General features: G+C 44.4%; 20 non-coding genes across 20 annotated transcripts; all 20 read left to right on the forward strand.

The window, feature by feature from the left end:
* Nucleotides 1–1,088: 1,088 nt before the first annotated feature.
* Nucleotides 1,089–1,170, forward strand: trnas-gcu (transfer RNA serine (anticodon GCU)). The gene has a single exon. It is a non-coding gene; the product is annotated as a tRNA-Ser (tRNA).
* A 478-nt stretch (nucleotides 1,171–1,648) lies between these two features.
* Nucleotides 1,649–1,730, forward strand: trnas-gcu (transfer RNA serine (anticodon GCU)). The gene has a single exon. It is a non-coding gene; the product is annotated as a tRNA-Ser (tRNA).
* A 479-nt stretch (nucleotides 1,731–2,209) lies between these two features.
* trnas-gcu (transfer RNA serine (anticodon GCU)) lies at nucleotides 2,210–2,291 on the forward strand. The gene has a single exon. It is a non-coding gene; the product is annotated as a tRNA-Ser (tRNA).
* Nucleotides 2,292–2,767: 476 nt separating this feature from the next.
* On the forward strand, nucleotides 2,768–2,849 carry trnas-gcu (transfer RNA serine (anticodon GCU)). The gene has a single exon. It is a non-coding gene; the product is annotated as a tRNA-Ser (tRNA).
* A 479-nt stretch (nucleotides 2,850–3,328) lies between these two features.
* On the forward strand, nucleotides 3,329–3,410 carry trnas-gcu (transfer RNA serine (anticodon GCU)). Its single transcript has one exon. It is a non-coding gene; the product is annotated as a tRNA-Ser (tRNA).
* A 1,036-nt stretch (nucleotides 3,411–4,446) lies between these two features.
* Nucleotides 4,447–4,528, forward strand: trnas-gcu (transfer RNA serine (anticodon GCU)). Its single transcript has one exon. It is a non-coding gene; the product is annotated as a tRNA-Ser (tRNA).
* Nucleotides 4,529–5,007: 479 nt separating this feature from the next.
* Nucleotides 5,008–5,089, forward strand: trnas-gcu (transfer RNA serine (anticodon GCU)). The gene has a single exon. It is a non-coding gene; the product is annotated as a tRNA-Ser (tRNA).
* Nucleotides 5,090–6,684: 1,595 nt separating this feature from the next.
* trnas-gcu (transfer RNA serine (anticodon GCU)) lies at nucleotides 6,685–6,766 on the forward strand. The gene has a single exon. It is a non-coding gene; the product is annotated as a tRNA-Ser (tRNA).
* A 1,036-nt stretch (nucleotides 6,767–7,802) lies between these two features.
* Nucleotides 7,803–7,885, forward strand: trnas-gcu (transfer RNA serine (anticodon GCU)). The gene has a single exon. It is a non-coding gene; the product is annotated as a tRNA-Ser (tRNA).
* A 1,596-nt stretch (nucleotides 7,886–9,481) lies between these two features.
* Nucleotides 9,482–9,563, forward strand: trnas-gcu (transfer RNA serine (anticodon GCU)). Its single transcript has one exon. It is a non-coding gene; the product is annotated as a tRNA-Ser (tRNA).
* A 1,036-nt stretch (nucleotides 9,564–10,599) lies between these two features.
* Nucleotides 10,600–10,682, forward strand: trnas-gcu (transfer RNA serine (anticodon GCU)). The gene has a single exon. It is a non-coding gene; the product is annotated as a tRNA-Ser (tRNA).
* A 479-nt stretch (nucleotides 10,683–11,161) lies between these two features.
* trnas-gcu (transfer RNA serine (anticodon GCU)) lies at nucleotides 11,162–11,243 on the forward strand. The gene has a single exon. It is a non-coding gene; the product is annotated as a tRNA-Ser (tRNA).
* Nucleotides 11,244–12,279: 1,036 nt separating this feature from the next.
* On the forward strand, nucleotides 12,280–12,361 carry trnas-gcu (transfer RNA serine (anticodon GCU)). Its single transcript has one exon. It is a non-coding gene; the product is annotated as a tRNA-Ser (tRNA).
* Nucleotides 12,362–13,397: 1,036 nt separating this feature from the next.
* On the forward strand, nucleotides 13,398–13,480 carry trnas-gcu (transfer RNA serine (anticodon GCU)). The gene has a single exon. It is a non-coding gene; the product is annotated as a tRNA-Ser (tRNA).
* A 2,857-nt stretch (nucleotides 13,481–16,337) lies between these two features.
* On the forward strand, nucleotides 16,338–16,419 carry trnas-gcu (transfer RNA serine (anticodon GCU)). Its single transcript has one exon. It is a non-coding gene; the product is annotated as a tRNA-Ser (tRNA).
* A 477-nt stretch (nucleotides 16,420–16,896) lies between these two features.
* Nucleotides 16,897–16,978, forward strand: trnas-gcu (transfer RNA serine (anticodon GCU)). Its single transcript has one exon. It is a non-coding gene; the product is annotated as a tRNA-Ser (tRNA).
* A 479-nt stretch (nucleotides 16,979–17,457) lies between these two features.
* On the forward strand, nucleotides 17,458–17,539 carry trnas-gcu (transfer RNA serine (anticodon GCU)). The gene has a single exon. It is a non-coding gene; the product is annotated as a tRNA-Ser (tRNA).
* A 1,036-nt stretch (nucleotides 17,540–18,575) lies between these two features.
* Nucleotides 18,576–18,657, forward strand: trnas-gcu (transfer RNA serine (anticodon GCU)). The gene has a single exon. It is a non-coding gene; the product is annotated as a tRNA-Ser (tRNA).
* Nucleotides 18,658–20,255: 1,598 nt separating this feature from the next.
* trnas-gcu (transfer RNA serine (anticodon GCU)) lies at nucleotides 20,256–20,337 on the forward strand. The gene has a single exon. It is a non-coding gene; the product is annotated as a tRNA-Ser (tRNA).
* Nucleotides 20,338–20,814: 477 nt separating this feature from the next.
* Nucleotides 20,815–20,897, forward strand: trnas-gcu (transfer RNA serine (anticodon GCU)). Its single transcript has one exon. It is a non-coding gene; the product is annotated as a tRNA-Ser (tRNA).
* The last annotated feature ends 493 nt before the right edge of the window (nucleotides 20,898–21,390 follow it).

Consider the following 21,390-nt stretch of genomic DNA (forward strand, 5'->3'; position numbering starts at 1 on the left):
ATTTTTGCAATTCGTTCCAGTCGCAGGCAGCAGAGAACTGGAAGGAAAGGCGTCCAAATGAGGTTTTGGCTTTAGGGATGATCAGTGAGATACACCTGCTGGAGCGCGTGCTACGGGTGGGTGTAGCCATCGTGACCAGTGAACTGAGATAAGGCGGCACTTGACCTAGCATAGCCTTGTAGATGACCTGGAGCCAGTGGGTCTGACGACGAACATGTAGCGAGGGCCAGCCGACTAGGGCATACAGGTCGCAGTGGAGGGTCGTATAAGGTGCTTTAGTAACAAAACGGATGGCACTGTGATAAATTGCATCCAGTTTGCTGAGTAGAGTATTGGAAGCTATTTTGTAGATGACATCGCCGAAGTCGAGGATCGGTAGGATAGTCAGTTTTACTAGGGTAAGTTTGGCGGCGTGAGTGAAGGAGGCTCTGTTGCGGAATAGAAAGCCGACTCTAGATTTGATTTTGGATTGGAGATGTTTGATATGAGTCTGGAAGGAGAGTTTGCAGTCTAGCCAGACACCTAGGTACTTATAGATGTCCACATATTCTAGGTCGGAACCGTCCAGGGTGGTGATGCTAGTCGTGCGTGCGGGTGCAGGCAGCGAACGGTTGAAAAGCATGCATTTGGTTTTACTAGCATTTAAGAGCAGTTGGAGGCCACGGAAGGAGTGTTGTATGGCATTGAAGCTCGTTTGGAGGTTAGATAGCACAGTGTCCAAGGAAGGGCCGGAAGTATGCAGAATGGTGTCGTCTGCGTAGAGGTGGATCAGGGAATCGCCCGCAGCAAGAGCAACGTCATTGATGTATACAGAGAAAAGAGTCGGCCCGAGAATTGAGCCCTGTGGTACCCCCATAGAGACTGCCAGAGGACCGGACAACATGCCCTCCGATTTGAAACACTGAACTCTGTCTGCAAAGTAGTTGGTGAACCAGGCAAGGCAGTCATTAGAAAAACCGAGGCTACTGAGTCTGCCGATAAGAATATGGTGATTGACAATTGCTATGCTTAACTTTCAGTGATTTCAATCAAGGGTTTAAATACAGCAACTACAGTTTGTGGGGGCAACTGCCACAAGACAGAAAAAGGATGAGGTGGCCGAGTGGTTAAGGCGATGGACTGCTAATCCATTGTGCTATGCACGCATGGGTTCGAATCCCATCCTCATCGTGCGCACAAAAAAACCTTGGTTTGGTATGGCATTGGAAGATTTTGACTCTGGCAAAGACTGATAAGATGGCCCACTGCCCCCGCGAAAGCACAGGACTTCGTATCTGAGTGGTGAAGCCGATGAACTACATGTGTGGATTGGAACACAAACATCTTCGCTAAACAGATATTTTGTCTTCTCTTGCATGGCCCCACATGAATATAGAATCCCTGCACAATCCTAGAGCAAACTGATAAGATTCAGGAATTGAAGAATAGCTTTACCAAGGGCAACCTCAACAGTGGGATTTGAACCGAAACCTCCCCACACTTAATCAAGCACTGTACACCACTCTGCCTGACAACACATTTGTTAAATGTCTCGATGGGATCGACACATGGCCCTGCAATTGCTATGCTTAACTTTCATTGATTTCAATCAAGGGTTTAAATACAGCAACTACAGTTTGTGGGGGCAACTGCCACAAGACAGAAAAAGGATGAGGTGGCCGAGTGGTTAAGGCGATGGACTGCTAATCCATTGTGCTATGCACGCATGGGTTCGAATCCCATCCTCATCGTGCGCACAAAAAAACCTTGGTTTAGTATGGCATTGGAAGATTTTGACTCTGGCAAAGACTGATAAGATGGCCCACTGCCACCGCGAAAGCACAGGACTTCGTATCTGAGTGGTGAAGCCGATGAACTACATGTGTGGATTGGAACACAAACATCTTCGCAAAACAGATGTTTTGTCTTCTCTTGCATGGCCCCACATGAATATAGAATCCCTGCACAATCCTAGAGCAAACTGATAAGATTCAGGAATTGAAGAATAGCTTTACCAAGGGCAACCTCAACGGTGGGATTTGAACCGAAAACCTCCCCACACTTAATCAAGCACTGTAGACCACTCGACCTGACAACACATTTGTTAAATGTCTCGATGGGATCGACACATGGCCCTGCAATTGCTATGCTTAACTTTCATTGATTTCAATCATGGGTTTAAATACAACAACTACAGTATGTGGGGGCAACTGCCACAAGGCAGACAAAGGATGAGGTGGCCGAGTGGTTAAGGCGATGGACTGCTAATCCATTGTGCTATGCACGCATGGGTTCGAATCCCATCCTCATCGTGCGCACAAAAAAACATTGGTTTTGTATGGCATTGGAGATTTTGACTCTCGCAAACACTGATAAGATGGCCCACTGCCACCGCGAAAGCACAGGACTTGGTATCTGAGTGGTGAAGCCGATGAACTACATGTGTGGATTGGAACACAAACATCTTCGCAAAACAGATGTTTTTTCTTCTCTTGCATGGCCCCACATGAATATAGAATCCCTGCACAATCCTAGAGCGACTGATAAGATTCAGAAATTGAAGAATAGCTTTACCAAGGGCAACCTCAACGGTGGGATATGAACCGAAACCTCCCCACACTTAATCAAGCACTGTAGACCACTCGGCCTGACAACACAATTTTTTAATTTCTCGATGGGATCGACACATGGCCCTGCAATTGCTATGCTTAACTCTCATTGATTTCAATCAAGGGTTTAAATACAGCAACTACAGTTTGTGGGGGCAACTGCCACAAGCAGAAAAAAGGATGAGGTGGCCGAGTGGTTAAGGCGATGGACTGCTAATCCATTGTGCTATGCACGCATGGGTTCGAATCCCATCCTCATCGTGCGAATAAAAAAACCTTGGTTTAGTATGGCATTGGAAGATTTTGACTCTGGCAAAGACTGATAAGATGGCCCACTGCCACCGCGAAAGCACAGGACTTCGTATCTGAGTGGTGAAGCCGATGAACTACATGTGTGGATTGGAACACAAACATCTTCGCAAAACAGATGTTTTTTCTTCTCTTGCATGGCCCCACATGAATATAGAATCCCTGCTATATCCTAGAGCAAACTGATAAGATTCAGGAATTGAAGAATAGCTTTACCAAGGGCAACCTCAACGGTGGGATTTGAACCGAAAACCTCCCCACACTTAATCAAGCACTGTAGACCACTCGACCTGACAACACATTTGTTAAATGTCTCGATGGGATCGACACATGGCCCTGCAATTGCTATGCTTAACTTTCATTGATTTCAATCAAGGGTTTAAATACAACAACTACAGTATGTGGGGGCAACTGCCACAAGGCAGACAAAGGATGAGGTGGCCGAGTGGTTAAGGCGATGGACTGCTAATCCATTGTGCTATGCACGCATGGGTTCGAATCCCATCCTCATCGTGCGCACAAAAAAACATTGGTTTTGTATGGCATTGGAGATTTTGACTCTCGCAAACACTGATAAGATGGCCCACTGCCACCGCGAAAGCACAGGACTTGGTATCTGAGTGGTGAAGCCGATGAACTACATGTGTGGATTGGAACACAAACATCTTCGCAAAACAGATGTTTTTTCTTCTCTTGCATGGCCCCACATGAATATAGAATCCCTGCACAATCCTAGAGCGACTGATAAGATTCAGAAATTGAAGAATAGCTTTACCAAGGGCAACCTCAACGGTGGGATATGAACCGAAACCTCCCCACACTTAATCAAGCACTGTAGACCACTCGGCCTGACAACACAATTTTTTAATTTCTCGATGGGATCGACACATGGCCCTGCAATTGCTATGCTTAACTCTCATTGATTTCAATCAAGGGTTTAAATACAGCAACTACAGTTTGTGGGGGCAACTGCCACAAGCAGAAAAAAGGATGAGGTGGCCGAGTGGTTAAGGCGATGGACTGCTAATCCATTGTGCTATGCACGCAAGGGTTCGAATCCCATCCTAATCTTGCGCGAAACTTTTTTTTGGTGTTGTATGGCATTGGAAGATTTTGACTCTGGCAAACACTGATAAGATGGCCCACTGCCACCGCGAAAGCACAGGACTTGGTATCTGAGTGGTGAAGCCGATGAACTACATGTGTGGATTGGAACACAAACATCTTCGCAAAACAGATGTTTTGTCTTCTCTTGCATGGCCCCACATGAATATAGAATCCCTGCATAATCCTAGAGCAAACTGATAAGATTCAGGAATTGAAGAATAGCTTTACCAAGGGCAACCTCAACAGTGGGATTTGAACCGAAACCTCCCCACACTTAATCAAGCACTGTACACCACTCTGCCTGACAACACATTTATTAAATGTCTCGATGGGATCGACACATGGCCCTGCAATTGCTATGCTTAACTCTCTTTGATTTCAATCAAGGGTTTAAACACAGCAACTACAGTTTGTGGGGGCAACTGCCACAAGGCAGAAAAAGGATGAGGTGGCCGAGTGGTTAAGGCGATGGACTGCTAATCCATTGTGCTATGCACGCATGGGTTCGAATCCCATCCTCATCGTGCGCACAAAAAAACCTTGGTTTGGTATGGCATTGGAAGATTTTGACTCTGGCAAAGACTGATAAGATGGCCCACTGCCACCGTGAAAGCACAGGACTTCGTATCTGAGTGGTGAAGCCGATGAACTACATGTGTGGATTGGAACACAAACATCTTCGCAAAACAGATGTTTTTTCTTCTCTTGCATGGCCCCACATGAATATAGAATCCCTGCACAATCCTAGAGCAAACTGATAAGATTCAGGAATTGAAGAATAGCTTTACCAAGGGCAACCTCAACGGTGGGATTTGAACCGAAAACCTCCCCACACTTAATCAAGCACTGTAGACCACTCGACCTGACAACACATTTGTTAAATGTCTCGATGGGATCGACACATGGCCCTGCAATTGCTATGCTTAACTTTCATTGATTTCAATCAAGGGTTTAAATACAACAACTACAGTATGTGGGGGCAACTGCCACAAGGCAGAAAAAGGATGAGTTGGCCGAGTGGTTAAGGCGATGGACTGCTAATCCATTGTGCTATGCACGCATGGGTTCGAATCCCATCCTCATCGTGCGCACAAAAAAACACTGGTTTTGTATGGCATTGGAGATTTTGACTCTCGCAAACACTGATAAGATGGCCCACTGCCCCCGCGAAAGCACAGGACTTGGTATCTGAGTGGTGAAGCCGATGAACTACATGTGTGGATTGGAACACAAACATCTTCGCAAAACAGATGTTTTTTCTTCTCTTGCATGGCCCCACATGAATATAGAATCCCTGCACAATCCTAGAGCGACTGATAAGATTCAGAAATTGAAGAATAGCTTTACCAAGGGCAACCTCAACGGTGGGATATGAACCGAAACCTCCCCACACTTAATCAAGCACTGTAGACCACTCGGCCTGACAACACAATTTTTTAATTTCTCGATGGGATCGACACATGGCCCTGCAATTGCTATGCTTAACTCTCATTGATTTCAATCAAGGGTTTAAATACAGCAACTACAGTTTGTGGGGGCAACTGCCACAAGCAGAAAAAAGGATGAGGTGGCCGAGTGGTTAAGGCGATGGACTGCTAATCCATTGTGCTATGCACGCAAGGGTTCGAATCCCATCCTTATCTTGCGCAAAATTTTTTTTTGGTGTTGTATGGCATTGGAAGATTTTGACTCTGGCAAACACTGATAAGATGGCCCACTGCCACCGCGAAAGCACAGGACTTGGTATCTGAGTGGTGAAGCCGATGAACTACATGTGTGGATTGGAACACAAACATCTTCGCAAAACAGATGTTTTGTCTTCTCTTGCATGGCCCCACATGAATATAGAATCCCTGCACAATCCTAGAGCAAACTGATAAGATTCAGGAATTGAAGAATAGCTTTACCAAGGGCAACCTCAACAGTGGGATTTGAACCGAAACCTCCCCACACTTAATCAAGCACTGTACACCACTCTGCCTGACAACACATTTGTTAAATGTCTCGATGGGATCGACACATGGCCCTGCAATTGCTATGCTTAACTTTCATTGATTTCAATCAAGGGTTTAAATACAGCAACTACAGTTTGTTGCGGCAACTGCCACAAGACAGAAAAAGGATGAGGTGGACGAGTGGTTAAGGCGATGGACTGCTAATCCATTGTGCTATGCACTCATGGGTTCGAATCCCATCCTCATCCTGCGCACAAAAAAACATTGGTTTTGTATGGCATTGGAGATTTTGACTCTCGCAAACACTGATAAGATGGGCCACTGCCACCGCGAAAGCACAGGACTTGGTATCTGAGTGGTGAAGCCGATGAACTACATGTGTGGATTGGAACACAAACATCTTCGCAAAACAGATGTTTTGTCTTCTCTTGCATGGCCCCACATGAATATAGAATCCCTGCATAATCCTAGAGCAAACTGATAAGATTCAGGAATTGAAGAATAGCTTTACCAAGGGCAACCTCAACAGTGGGATTTGAACCGAAACCTCCCCACACTTAATCAAGCACTGTACACCACTCTGCCTGACAACACATTTGTTAAATGTCTCGATGGGATCGACACATGGCCCTGCAATTGCTATGCTTAACTCTCTTTGATTTCAATCAAGGGTTTAAACACAGCAACTACAGTTTGTGGGGGCAACTGAAACAAAATATAAAAAGGATGAGGTGGCCGAGTGGTTAAGGCGATGGACTGCTAATCCATTGTGCTATGCACGCATGGGTTCGAATCCCATCCTCATCGTGCGCACAAAAAAACATTGGTTTTGTATGGCATTGGAGATTTTGACTCTCGCAAACACTGATAAGATGGCCCACTGCCACCGCGAAAGCACAGGACTTGGTATCTGAGTGGTGAAGCCGATGAACTACATGTGTGGATTGGAACACAAACATCTTCGCAAAACAGATGTTTTTTCTTCTCTTGCATGGCCCCACATGAATATAGAATCCCTGCACAATCCTAGAGCGACTGATAAGATTCAGAAATTGAAGAATAGCTTTACCAAGGGCAACCTCAACGGTGGGATATGAACCGAAACCTCCCCACACTTAATCAAGCACTGTAGACCACTCGGCCTGACAACACAATTTTTTAATTTCTCGATGGGATCGACACATGACCCTGCAATTGCTATGCTTAACTCTCATTGATTTCAATCAAGGGTTTAAATACAGCAACTACAGTTTGTGGGGGCAACTGCCACAATCAGAAAAAAGGATGAGGTGGCCGAGTGGTTAAGGCGATGGACTGCTAATCCATTGTGCTATGCACGCAAGGGTTCGAATCCCATCCTAATCTTGCGCGAATTTTTTTTTTGGTGTTGTATGGCATTGGAAGATTTTGACTCTGGCAAACACTGATAAGATGGCCCACTGCCACCGCGAAAGCACAGGACTTGGTATCTGAGTGGTGAAGCCGATGAACTACATGTGTGGATTGGAACACAAACATCGTCGCAAAACAGATGTTTTGTCTTCTCTTGCATGGCCCCACATGAATATAGAATCTCTGCATAATCCTAGAGCAAACTGATAAGATTCAGGAATTGAAGAATAGCTTTACCAAGGGCAACCTCAACAGTGGGATTTGAACCGAAACCTCCCCACACTTAATCAAGCACTGTACACCACTCTGCCTGACAACACATTTGTTAAATGTCTCGATGGGATCGACACATGGCCCTGCAATTGCTATGCTTAACTCTCTTTGATTTCAATCAAGGGTTTAAACACAGCAACTACAGTTTGTGGGGGCAACTGCCACAAAATATAAAAAGGATGAGGTGGCCGAGTGGTTAAGGCGATGGGACTGCTAATCCATTGTGCTATGCACGCATGGGTTCGAATCCCATCCTCATCGTGCGCACAAAAAAACCTTAGTTTAGTATGGCATTGGAAGATTTTGACTCTGGCAAAGACTGATAAGATGGCCCACTGCCACCGCGAAAGCACAGGACTTCGTATCTGAGTGGTGAAGCCGATGAACTACATGTGTGGATTGGAACACAAACATCTTCGCAAAACAGATGTTTTTTCTTCTCTTGCATGGCCCCACATGAATATAGAATCCCTGCACAATCCTAGAGCGACTGATAAGATTCAGAAATTGAAGAATAGCTTTACCAAGGGCAACCTCAACGGTGGGATATGAACCGAAACCTCCCCACACTTAATCAAGCACTGTAGACCACTCGGCCTGACAACACAATTTTTTAATTTCTCGATGGGATCGACACATGGCCCTGCAATTGCTATGCTTAACTCTCATTGATTTCAATCAAGGGTTTAAATACAGCAACTACAGTTTGTGGGGGCAACTGCCACAAGCAGAAAAAAGGATGAGGTGGCCGAGTGGTTAAGGCGATGGACTGCTAATCCATTGTGCTATGCACGCAAGGGTTCGAATCCCATCCTTATCTTGCGCAAATTTTTTTTTTGGTGTTGTATGGCATTGGAAGATTTTGACTCTGGCAAACACTGATAAGATGGCCCACTGCCACCGCGAAAGCACAGGACTTGGTATCTGAGTGGTGAAGCCGATGAACTACATGTGTGGATTGGAACACAAACATCTTCGCAAAACAGATGTTTTGTCTTCTCTTGCATGGCCCCACATGAATATAGAATCCCTGCACAATCCTAGAGCAAACTGATAAGATTCAGGAATTGAAGAATAGCTTTACCAAGGGCAACCTCAACAGTGGGATTTGAACCGAAACCTCCCCACACTTAATCAAGCACTGTACACCACTCTGCCTGACAACACATTTGTTAAATGTCTCGATGGGATCGACACATGGCCCTGCAATTGCTATGCTTAACTTTCATTGATTTCAATCAAGGGTTTAAATACAGCAACTACAGTTTGTTGCGGCAACTGCCACAAGACAGAAAAAGGATGAGGTGGACGAGTGGTTAAGGCGATGGACTGCTAATCCATTGTGCTATGCACTCATGGGTTCGAATCCCATCCTCATCCTGCGCACAAAAAAACATTGGTTTTGTATGGCATTGGAGATTTTGACTCTCGCAAACACTGATAAGATGGGCCACTGCCACCGCGAAAGCACAGGACTTGGTATCTGAGTGGTGAAGCCGATGAACTACATGTGTGGATTGGAACACAAACATCTTCGCAAAACAGATGTTTTGTCTTCTCTTGCATGGCCCCACATGAATATAGAATCCCTGCATAATCCTAGAGCAAACTGATAAGATTCAGGAATTGAAGAATAGCTTTACCAAGGGCAACCTCAACAGTGGGATTTGAACCGAAACCTCCCCACACTTAATCAAGCACTGTACACCACTCTGCCTGACAACACATTTGTTAAATGTCTCGATGGGATCGACACATGGCCCTGCAATTGCTATGCTTAACTCTCTTTGATTTCAATCAAGGGTTTAAACACAGCAACTACAGTTTGTGGGGGCAACTGCCACAAAATATAAAAAGGATGAGGTGGCCGAGTGGTTAAGGCGATGGACTGCTAATCCATTGTGCTATGCACGCATGGGTTCGAATCCCATCCTCATCGTGCGCACAAAAAAACATTGGTTTTGTATGGCATTGGAGATTTTGACTCTCGCAAACACTGATAAGATGGCCCACTGCCACCGCGAAAGCACAGGACTTGGTATCTGAGTGGTGAAGCCGATGAACTACATGTGTGGATTGGAACACAAACATCTTCGCAAAACAGATGTTTTTTCTTCTCTTGCATGGCCCCACATGAATATAGAATCCCTGCACAATCCTAGAGCGACTGATAAGATTCAGAAATTGAAGAATAGCTTTACCAAGGGCAACCTCAACGGTGGGATATGAACCGAAACCTCCCCACACTTAATCAAGCACTGTAGACCACTCGGCCTGACAACACAATTTTTTAATTTCTCGATGGGATCGACACATGACCCTGCAATTGCTATGCTTAACTCTCATTGATTTCAATCAAGGGTTTAAATACAGCAACTACAGTTTGTGGGGGCAACTGCCACAATCAGAAAAAAGGATGAGGTGGCCGAGTGGTTAAGGCGATGGACTGCTAATCCATTGTGCTATGCACGCAAGGGTTCGAATCCCATCCTAATCTTGCGCGAATTTTTTTTTTGGTGTTGTATGGCATTGGAAGATTTTGACTCTGGCAAACACTGATAAGATGGCCCACTGCCACCGCGAAAGCACAGGACTTGGTATCTGAGTGGTGAAGCCGATGAACTACATGTGTGGATTGGAACACAAACATCGTCGCAAAACAGATGTTTTGTCTTCTCTTGCATGGCCCCACATGAATATAGAATCTCTGCATAATCCTAGAGCAAACTGATAAGATTCAGGAATTGAAGAATAGCTTTACCAAGGGCAACCTCAACAGTGGGATTTGAACCGAAACCTCCCCACACTTAATCAAGCACTGTACACCACTCTGCCTGACAACACATTTGTTAAATGTCTCGATGGGATCGACACATGGCCCTGCAATTGCTATGCTTAACTCTCTTTGATTTCAATCAAGGGTTTAAACACAGCAACTACAGTTTGTGGGGGCAACTGCCACAAAATATAAAAAGGATGAGGTGGCCGAGTGGTTAAGGCGATGGGACTGCTAATCCATTGTGCTATGCACGCATGGGTTCGAATCCCATCCTCATCGTGCGCACAAAAAAACCTTGGTTTAGTATGGCATTGGAAGATTTTGACTCTGGCAAAGACTGATAAGATGGCCCACTGCCACCGCGAAAGCACAGGACTTCGTATCTGAGTGGTGAAGCCGATGAACTACATGTGTGGATTGGAACACAAACATCTTCGCAAAACAGATGTTTTTTCTTCTCTTGCATGGCCCCACATGAATATAGAATCCCTGCTATATCCTAGAGCAAACTGATAAGATTCAGGAATTGAAGAATAGCTTTACCAAGGGCAACCTCAACGGTGGGATTTGAACCGAAAACCTCCCCACACTTAATCAAGCACTGTAGACCACTCGACCTGACAACACATTTGTTAAATGTCTCGATGGGATCGACACATGGCCCTGCAATTGCTATGCTTAACTTTCATTGATTTCAATCAAGGGTTTAAATACAACAACTACAGTATGTGGGGGCAACTGCCACAAGGCAGACAAAGGATGAGGTGGCCGAGTGGTTAAGGCGATGGACTGCTAATCCATTGTGCTATGCACGCATGGGTTCGAATCCCATCCTCATCGTGCGCACAAAAAAACATAGGTTTTGTATGGCATTGGAGATTTTGACTCTCGCAAACACTGATAAGATGGCCCACTGCCACCGCGAAAGCACAGGACTTGGTATCTGAGTGGTGAAGCCGATGAACTACATGTGTGGATTGGAACACAAACATCTTCGCAAAACAGATGTTTTTTCTTCTCTTGCATGGCCCCACATGAATATAGAATCCCTGCACAATCCTAGAGCGACTGATAAGATTCAGAAATTGAAGAATAGCTTTACCAAGGGCAACCTCAACGGTGGGATATGAACCGAAACCTCCCCACACTTAATCAAGCACTGTAGACCACTCGGCCTGACAACACAATTTTTTAATTTCTCGATGGGATCGACACATGGCCCTGCAATTGCTATGCTTAACTCTCATTGATTTCAATCAAGGGTTTAAATACAGAAACTACAGTTTGTGGGGGCAACTGCCACAAGCAGAAAAAAGGATGAGGTGGCCGAGTGGTTAAGGCGATGGACTGCTAATCCATTGTGCTATGCACGCAAGGGTTCGAATCCCATCCTATTCTTGCGCGAAACTTTTTTTTGGTGTTGTATGGCATTGGAAGATTTTGACTCTGGCAAACACTGATAAGATGGCCCACTGCCACCGCGAAAGCACAGGACTTGGTATCTGAGTGGTGAAGCCGATGAACTACATGTGTGGATTGGAACACAAACATCTTCGCAAAACAGATGTTTTGTCTTCTCTTGCATGGCCCCACATGAATATAGAATCCCTGCATAATCCTAGAGCAAACTGATAAGATTCAGGAATTGAAGAATAGCTTTACCAAGGGCAACCTCAACAGTGGGATTTGAACCGAAACCTCCCCACACTTAATCAAGCACTGTACACCACTCTGCCTGACAACACATTTGTTAAATGTCTCGATGGGATCGACACATGGCCCTGCAATTGCTATGCTTAACTCTCTTTGATTTCAATCAAGGGTTTAAACACAGCAACTACAGTTTGTGGGGGCAACTGCCACAAAATATAAAAAGGATGAGGTGGCCGAGTGGTTAAGGCGATGGACTGCTAATCCATTGTGCTATGCACGCATGGGTTCGAATCCCATCCTCATCGTGCGCACAAAAAAACATTGGTTTTGTATGGCATTGGAGATTTTGACTCTCGCAAACACTGATAAGATGGCCCACTGCCACCGCGAAAGCACAGGACTTGGTATCTGAGTGGTGAAGCCGATGAACTACATGTGTGGATTGGAACACAAACATCTTCGCAAAACAGATGTTTTTTCTTCTCTTGCATGGCCCCACATGAATATAGAATCCCTGCACAATCCTAGAGCGACTGATAAGATTCAGAAATTGAAGAATAGCTTTACCAAGGGCAACCTCAACGGTGGGATATGAACCGAAACCTCCCCACACTTAATCAAGCACTGTAGACCACTCGGCCTGACAACACAATTTTTTAATTTCTCGATGGGATCGACACATGGCCCTGCAATTGCTATGCTTAACTCTCATTGATTTCAATCAAGGGTTTAAATACAGCAACTACAGTTTGTGGGGGCAACTGCCACAAGCAGAAAAAAGGATGAGGTGGCCGAGTGGTTAAGGCGATGGACTGCTAATCCATTGTGCTATGCACGCAAGGGTTCGAATCCCATCCTAATCTTGCGCGAAATTTTTTTTTGGTGTTGTATGGCATTGGAAGATTTTGACTCTGGCAAACACTGATAAGATGGCCCACTGCCACCGCGAAAGCACAGGACTTGGTATCTGAGTGGTGAAGCCGATGAACTACATGTGTGGATTGGAACACAAACATCGTCGCAAAACAGATGTTTTGTCTTCTCTTGCATGGCCCCACATGAATATAGAATCCCTGCATAATCCTAGAGCAAACTGATAAGATTCAGGAATTGAAGAATAGCTTTACCAAGGGCAACCTCAACAGTGGGATTTGAACCGAAACCTCCCCACACTTAATCAAGCACTGTACACCACTCTGCCTGACAACACATTTGTTAAATGTCTCGATGGGATCGACACATGGCCCTGCAATTGCTATGCTTAACTCTCTTTGATTTCAATCAAGGGTTTAAACACAGCAACTACAGTTTGTGGGGGCAACTGCCACAAAATATAAAAAGGATGAGGTGGCCGAGTGGTTAAGGCGATGGGACTGCTAATCCATTGTGCTATGCACTCATGGGTTCGAATCCCATCCTCATCGTGCGCACAAAAAAACATTTGTTTTGTATGGCATTGGAGATTTTGACTCTCGCAAACAGTGATAAGATGGCCCACTGCCACCGCGAAAGCACAGGACTTGGTATCTGAGTGGTGAAGCCGATGAACTACATGTGTGGATTGGAACACAAACATCTTCGCAAAACAGATGTTTTGTCTTCTCTTGCATGGCCCCACATGAATATAGAATCCCTGCACAATCCTAGAGCAAACTGATAAGATTCAGGAATTGAAGAATAGCTTTACCAAGGGCAACCTCAACAGTGGGATTTGAACCGAAACCTCCCCACACTTAATCAAGCACTGTACACCACTCTGCCTGACAACACATTTGTTAAATGTCTCGATGGGATCGACACATGGCCCTGCAATTGCTATGCTTAACTTTCATTGATTTCAATCAAGGGTTTAACCTGTTGGGGATGGGGGCGCTGTTTAGACTACTTATGCTAATGTAGCTAATTTTTTAAACGGCTTCCCACAAAATCCTTGATCGTACAATATGCATATTATTATTATTATTGGATAGAAAACAGTCTATAGTTTCTATAGGAGTTGAAATTTTGTCTCTAATTGGAACAGAGCCCATTCTACAGCAATTTCCCTGACATGGAGTCAGATTTGAGAAATGTTGGCCACTGTTCTGGAGTCAGTTAAAAGGGCACTGTCGTTGCTATGACTATACGGACACTTCTTACGTCTTCCCCTGGATGCCTTTACGTGATGACGATTCCAACGGGGTCGATAGCACGTTCACAGGCCCTACAAATGAAAAAACCCTGAAGCTAGTCATTCTTTGGGAGCTGCGTCATGAGCAAAGTGGACACCGGCGCGCACCTGTTCCAAGCGTTAGTTTAGCCTGTTATATTTCTCCGGTCATCTTTTCACTCGTTATAGGAGTTAAAAACATCATAAGGTAGTTAATTTAAAGCGTTTTATAGCAATTTATATCCGTTTAGTGCGATTTTGGGACATTTATTTTTGCAACGATGTGAAAAGTTGGGCACGCTTTTCAGTTCATCCCGAACGCAGTTGACTTTTCCACATGGCAAGAGGACAGCTTTCCACCAAAAGACGATTTCTCCCAAGAAAGGATCCTTTGCCCAAGATACTGATGGAAGAACAGCTCAAGGTAGGACATTTTTATTATGATAAATCGTGTTTCTGTCGAAACATTTTAGTGGCTTAGGACGCCATGTTTTTTGACGTAGCTTCGCTTGGCGCAAACTGTATTGAAAAGTAAGGATAAATTAAAAAATGTAATAACGCAATTGTATTAAGAATTAAATTGTCTATCAATCCCTGTCCACCCTATATTTTTTAGTCACGTTTATGAGTATTTATGTATAAGAGTAGATCACTGTCTAAGTGGCGCAAGGACAAATTCTGACCAGCTGAGTTACATTTCACATTGTCTAACCATGATTTTGGTGGCTAAATATAAACATTTTCGATCAAACTCTATATGGATTGTGTAATATGATGTTACAGGAGTGTCATCTGAAGAATTCTGAGAAGGTTAGTGAAAAAATTAATATATTTTTGGCGATGTTGACGTTATCGCCCACTTTGGCTAGAATCAATGCTGGGCTGCTATGTGCTATGTGCTATGCTAATATAACGATTTATTGTGTTTTCGCTGTAAGACACTTAGAAAATCTGAAATATTGTCTGTATTCACAGGATCTGTGTCTTTCGATTCGTGTATGCTGTGTATTTTTACGAAATGTTTGATGATTAGTAGTTAGGTAAACACGTTGCTCATTGTAATTATTCTAGTCCATTTGTGATGGTGGGTGCAATTGTAAACTATGCCATATACCTGAAATATGCACTTTTTTCTAACAAAACCTATCCCATACCATAAATATGTTATCAGACTGTCATCTAATGAGTTTTTTTGTTGGTTAGGGGCTATAAATATCTTAGTTTAGCCGAATTGGTGATGGCTACTGGTGTTGGTGGACAAATAAAAGATGGTGGATTATGCTAATGTGTTTTTAGGTAATAGATGTACATCTTTACATATTGTGTCTTCCCTGTAAAACATTTTAAAAATCGGAAATGTTGACTGGATTCACAAGATCTGTGTCTTTCATTAGCTGTATTGGACTTTAATGTGTGAAAGTTAAATATTTTAAAAAAATATTTTTTTTGAATTTCGCGGCACTGGTTTTTCAGTGGGGGGGGGGGGGGGGTGCCGCTAGCGCCACGCTGATCCTAGACAGGTTAAATACAGCAACTACATTTTTTTGCGGCAACTGCCACAAGACAGAAAAAGGATGAGGTGGACGAGTGGTTAAGGCGATGGACTGCTAATCCATTGTGCTATGCACTCATGGGTTCGAATCCCATCCTCATCGTGCGCACAAAAAAACATTGGTTTTGTATGGCATTGGAGATTTTGACTCTCGCAAACACTGATAAGATGGGCCACTGCCACCGCGAAAGCACAGGACTTGGTATCTGAGTGGTGAAGCCGATGAACTACATGTGTGGATTGGAACACAAACATCTTCGCAAAACAGATGTTTTGTCTTCTCTTGCATGGCCCCACATGAATATAGAATCCCTGCATAATCCTAGAGCAAACTGATAAGATTCAGGAATTGAAGAATAGCTTTACCAAGGGCAACCTCAACAGTGGGATTTGAACCGAAACCTCCCCACACTTAATCAAGCACTGTACACCACTCTGCCTGACAACACATTTGTTAAATGTCTCGATGGGATCGACACATGGCCCTGCAATTGCTATGCTTAACTCTCTTTGATTTCAATCAAGGGTTTAAACACAGCAACTACAGTTTGTGGGGGCAACTGCCACAAAATATAAAAAGGATGAGGTGGCCGAGTGGTTAAGGCGATGGACTGCTAATCCATTGTGCTATGCACGCATGGGTTCGAATCCCATCCTCATCGTGCGCACAAAAAAACATTGGTTTTGTATGGCATTGGAGATTTTGACTCTCGCAAACACTGATAAGATGGCCCACTGCCACCGCGAAAGCACAGGACTTGGTATCTGAGTGGTGAAGCCGATGAACTACATGTGTGGATTGGAACACAAACATCTTCGCAAAACAGATGTTTTGTCTTCTCTTGCATGGCCCCACATGAATATAGAATCCCTGCATAATCCTAGAGCAAACTGATAAGATTCAGGAATTGAAGAATAGCTTTACCAAGGGCAACCTCAACAGTGGGATTTGAACCGAAACCTCCCCACACTTAATCAAGCACTGTACACCACTCTGCCTGACAACACATTTGTTAAATGTCTCGATGGGATCGACACATGGCCCTGCAATTGCTATGCTTAACTCTCTTTGATTTCAATCAAGGGTTTAAACACAGCAACTACAGTTTGTGGGGGCAACTGCCACAAAATATAAAAAGGATGAGGTGGCCGAGTGGTTAAGGCGATGGACTGCTAATCCATTGTGCTATGCACGCATGGGTTCGAATCCCATCCTCATCGTGCGCACAAAAAAACCTTGGTTTAGTATGGCATTGGAAGATTTTGACTCTGGCAAAGACTGATAAGATGGCCCACTGCCACCGCGAAAGCACAGGACTTCGTATCTGAGTGGTGAAGCCGATGAACTACATGTGTGGATTGGAACACAAACATCTTCGCAAAACAGATGTTTTTTCTTCTCTTGCATGGCCCCACATGAATATAGAATCCCTGCTATATCCTAGAGCAAACTGATAAGATTCAGGAATTGAAGAATAGCTTTACCAAGGGCAACCTCAACGGTGGGATTTGAACCGAAAACCTCCCCACACTTAATCAAGCACTGTAGACCACTCGACCTGACAACACATTTGTTAAATGTCTCGATGGGATCGACACATGGCCCTGCAATTGCTATGCTTAACTTTCATTGATTTCAATCAAGGGTTTAAATACAACAACTACAGTATGTGGGGGCAACTGCCACAAGGCAGACAAAGGATGAGGTGGCCGAGTGGTTAAGGCGATGGACTGCTAATCCATTGTGCTATGCACGCATGGGTTCGAATCCCATCCTCATCGTGCGCACAAAAAAACATAGGTTTTGTATGGCATTGGAGATTTTGACACTCGCAAACACTGATAAGATGGCCCACTGCCACCGCGAAAGCACAGGACTTGGTATCTGAGTGGTGAAGCCGATGAACTACATGTGTGGATTGGAACACAAACATCTTCGCAAAACAGATGTTTTTTCTTCTCTTGCATGGCCCCACATGAATATAGAATCCCTGCACAATCCTAGAGCGACTGATAAGATTCAGAAATTGAAGAATAGCTTTACCAAGGGCAACCTCAACGGTGGGATATGAACCGAAACCTCCCCACACTTAATCAAGCACTGTAGACCACTCGGCCTGACAACACAATTTTTTAATTTCTCGATGGGATCGACACATGGCCCTGCAATTGCTATGCTTAACTCTCATTGATTTCAATCAAGGGTTTAAATACAGAAACTACAGTTTGTGGGGGCAACTGCCACAAGCAGAAAAAAGGATGAGGTGGCCGAGTGGTTAAGGCGATGGACTGCTAATCCATTGTGCTATGCACGCAAGGGTTCGAATCCCATCCTAATCTTGCACGAAACTTTTTTTTGGTGTTGTATGGCATTGGAAGATTTTGACTCTGGCAAACACTGATAAGATGGCCCACTGCCACCGCGAAAGCACAGGACTTGGTATCTGAGTGGTGAAGCCGATGAACTACATGTGTGGATTGGAACACAAACATCTTCGCAAAACAGATGTTTTGTCTTCTCTTGCATGGCCCCACATGAATATAGAATCCCTGCATAATCCTAGAGCAAACTGATAAGATTCAGGAATTGAAGAATAGCTTTACCAAGGGCAACCTCAACAGTGGGATTTGAACCGAAACCTCCCCACACTTAATCAAGCACTGTACACCACTCTGCCTGACAACACATTTGTTAAATGTCTCGATGGGATCGACACATGGCCCTGCAATTGCTATGCTTAACTCTCTTTGATTTCAATCAAGGGTTTAAACACAGCAACTACAGTTTGTGGGGGCAACTGCCACAAAATATAAAAAGGATGAGGTGGCCGAGTGGTTAAGGCGATGGACTGCTAATCCATTGTGCTATGCACGCATGGGTTCGAATCCCATCCTCATCGTGCGCACAAAAAAACATTGGTTTTGTATGGCATTGGAGATTTTGACTCTCGCAAACACTGATAAGATGGCCCACTGCCACCGCGAAAGCACAGGACTTGGTATCTGAGTGGTGAAGCCGATGAACTACATGTGTGGATTGGAACACAAACATCTTCGCAAAACAGATGTTTTTTCTTCTCTTGCATGGCCCCACATGAATATAGAATCCCTGCACAATCCTAGAGCGACTGATAAGATTCAGAAATTGAAGAATAGCTTTACCAAGGGCAACCTCAACGGTGGGATATGAACCGAAACCTCCCCACACTTAATCAAGCACTGTAGACCACTCGGCCTGACAACACAATTTTTTAATTTCTCGATGGGATCGACACATGGCCCTGCAATTGCTATGCTTAACTCTCATTGATTTCAATCAAGGGTTTAAATACAGCAACTACAGTTTGTGGGGGCAACTGCCACAAGCAGAAAAAAGGATGAGGTGGCCGAGTGGTTAAGGCGATGGACTGCTAATCCATTGTGCTATGCACGCAAGGGTTCGAATCCCATCCTAATCTTGCGCGAAATTTTTTTTGGGTGTTGTATGGCATTGGAAGATTTTGACTCTGGCAAACACTGATAAGATGGCCCACTGCCACCGCGAAAGCACAGGACTTGGTATCTGAGTGGTGAAGCCGATGAACTACATGTGTGGATTGGAACACAAACATCGTCGCAAAACAGATGTTTTGTCTTCTCTTGCATGGCCCCACATGAATATAGAATCCCTGCATAATCCTAGAGCAAACTGATAAGATTCAGGAATTGAAGAATAGCTTTACCAAGGGCAACCTCAACAGTGGGATTTGAACCGAAACCTCCCCACACTTAATCAAGCACTGTACACCACTCTGCCTGACAACACATTTGTTAAATGTCTCGATGGGATCGACACATGGCCCTGCAATTGCTATGCTTAACTCTCTTTGATTTCAATCAAGGGTTTAAACACAGCAACTACAGTTTGTGGGGGCAACTGCCACAAAATATAAAAAGGATGAGGTGGCCGTGTGGTTAAGGCGATGGGACTGCTAATCCATTGTGCTATGCACGCATGGGTTCGAATCCCATCCTCATCGTGCGCACAAAAAAACCTTGGTTTAGTATGGCATTGGAAGATTTTGACTCTGGCAAAGACTGATAAGATGGCCCACTGCCACCGCGAAAGCACAGGACTTCGTATCTGAGTGGTGAAGCCGATGAACTACATGTGTGGATTGGAACACAAACATCTTCGCAAAACAGATGTTTTTTCTTCTCTTGCATGGCCCCACATGAATATAGAATCCCTGCTATATCCTAGAGCAAACTGATAAGATTCAGGAATTGAAGAATAGCTTTACCAAGGGCAACCTCAACGGTGGGATTTGAACCGAAAACCTCCCCACACTTAATCAAGCACTGTAGACCACTCGACCTGACAACACATTTGTTAAATGTCTCGATGGGATCGACACATGGCCCTGCAATTGCTATGCTTAACTTTCATTGATTTCAATCAAGGGTTTAAATACAACAACTACAGTATGTGGGGGCAACTGCCACAAGGCAGACAAAGGATGAGGTGGCCGAGTGGTTAAGGCGATGGACTGCTAATCCATTGTGCTATGCACGCATGGGTTCGAATCCCATCCTCATCGTGCGCACAAAAAAACATTGGTTTTGTATGGCATTGGAGATTTTGACTCTCGCAAACACTGATAAGATGGCCCACTGCCACCGCGAAAGCACAGGACTTGGTATCTGAGTGGTGAAGCCGATGAACTACATGTGTGGATTGGAACACAAACATCGTCGCAAAACAGATGTTTTGTCTTCTCTTGCATGGCCCCACATGAATATAGAATCCCTGCATAATCCTAGAGCAAACTGATAAGATTCAGGAATTGAAGAATAGCTTTACCAAGGGCAACCTCAACAGTGGGATTTGAACCGAAACCTCCCCACACTTAATCAAGCACTGTACACCACTCTGCCTGACAACACATTTGTTAAATGTCTCGATGGGATCGACACATGGCCCTGCAATTGCTATGCTTAACTCTCTTTGATTTCAATCAAGGGTTTAAACACAGCAACTACAGTTTGTGGGGGCAACTGCCACAAAATATAAAAAGGATGAGGTGGCCGAGTGGTTAAGGCGATGGGACTGCTAATCCATTGTGCTATGCACTCATGGGTTCGAATCCCATCCTCATCGTGCGCACAAAAAAACATTTGTTTTGTATGGCATTGGAGATTTTGACTCTCGCAAACACTGATAAGATGGCCCACTGCCACCGCGAAAGCACAGGACTTGGTATCTGAGTGGTGAAGCCGATGAACTACATGTGTGGATTGGAACACAAACATCTTCGCAAAACAGATGTTTTGTCTTCTCTTGCATGGCCCCACATGAATATAGAATCCCTGCACAATCCTAGAGCAAACTGATAAGATTCAGGAATTGAAGAATAGCTTTACCAAGGGCAACCTCAACAGTGGGATTTGAACCGAAACCTCCCCACACTTAATCAAGCACTGTACACCACTCTGCCTGACAACACATTTGTTAAATGTCTCGATGGGATCGACACATGGCCCTGCAATTGCTATGCTTAACTTTCATTGATTTCAATCAAGGGTTTAAATACAGCAACTACAGTTTGTTGCGGCAACTGCCACAAGACAGAAAAAGGATGAGGTGGACGAGT

Source organism: Salvelinus fontinalis, chromosome 10, assembly GCF_029448725.1.
Source record: "Salvelinus fontinalis isolate EN_2023a chromosome 10, ASM2944872v1, whole genome shotgun sequence".
NCBI classification, from domain to species: domain Eukaryota; kingdom Metazoa; phylum Chordata; class Actinopteri; order Salmoniformes; family Salmonidae; genus Salvelinus; species Salvelinus fontinalis.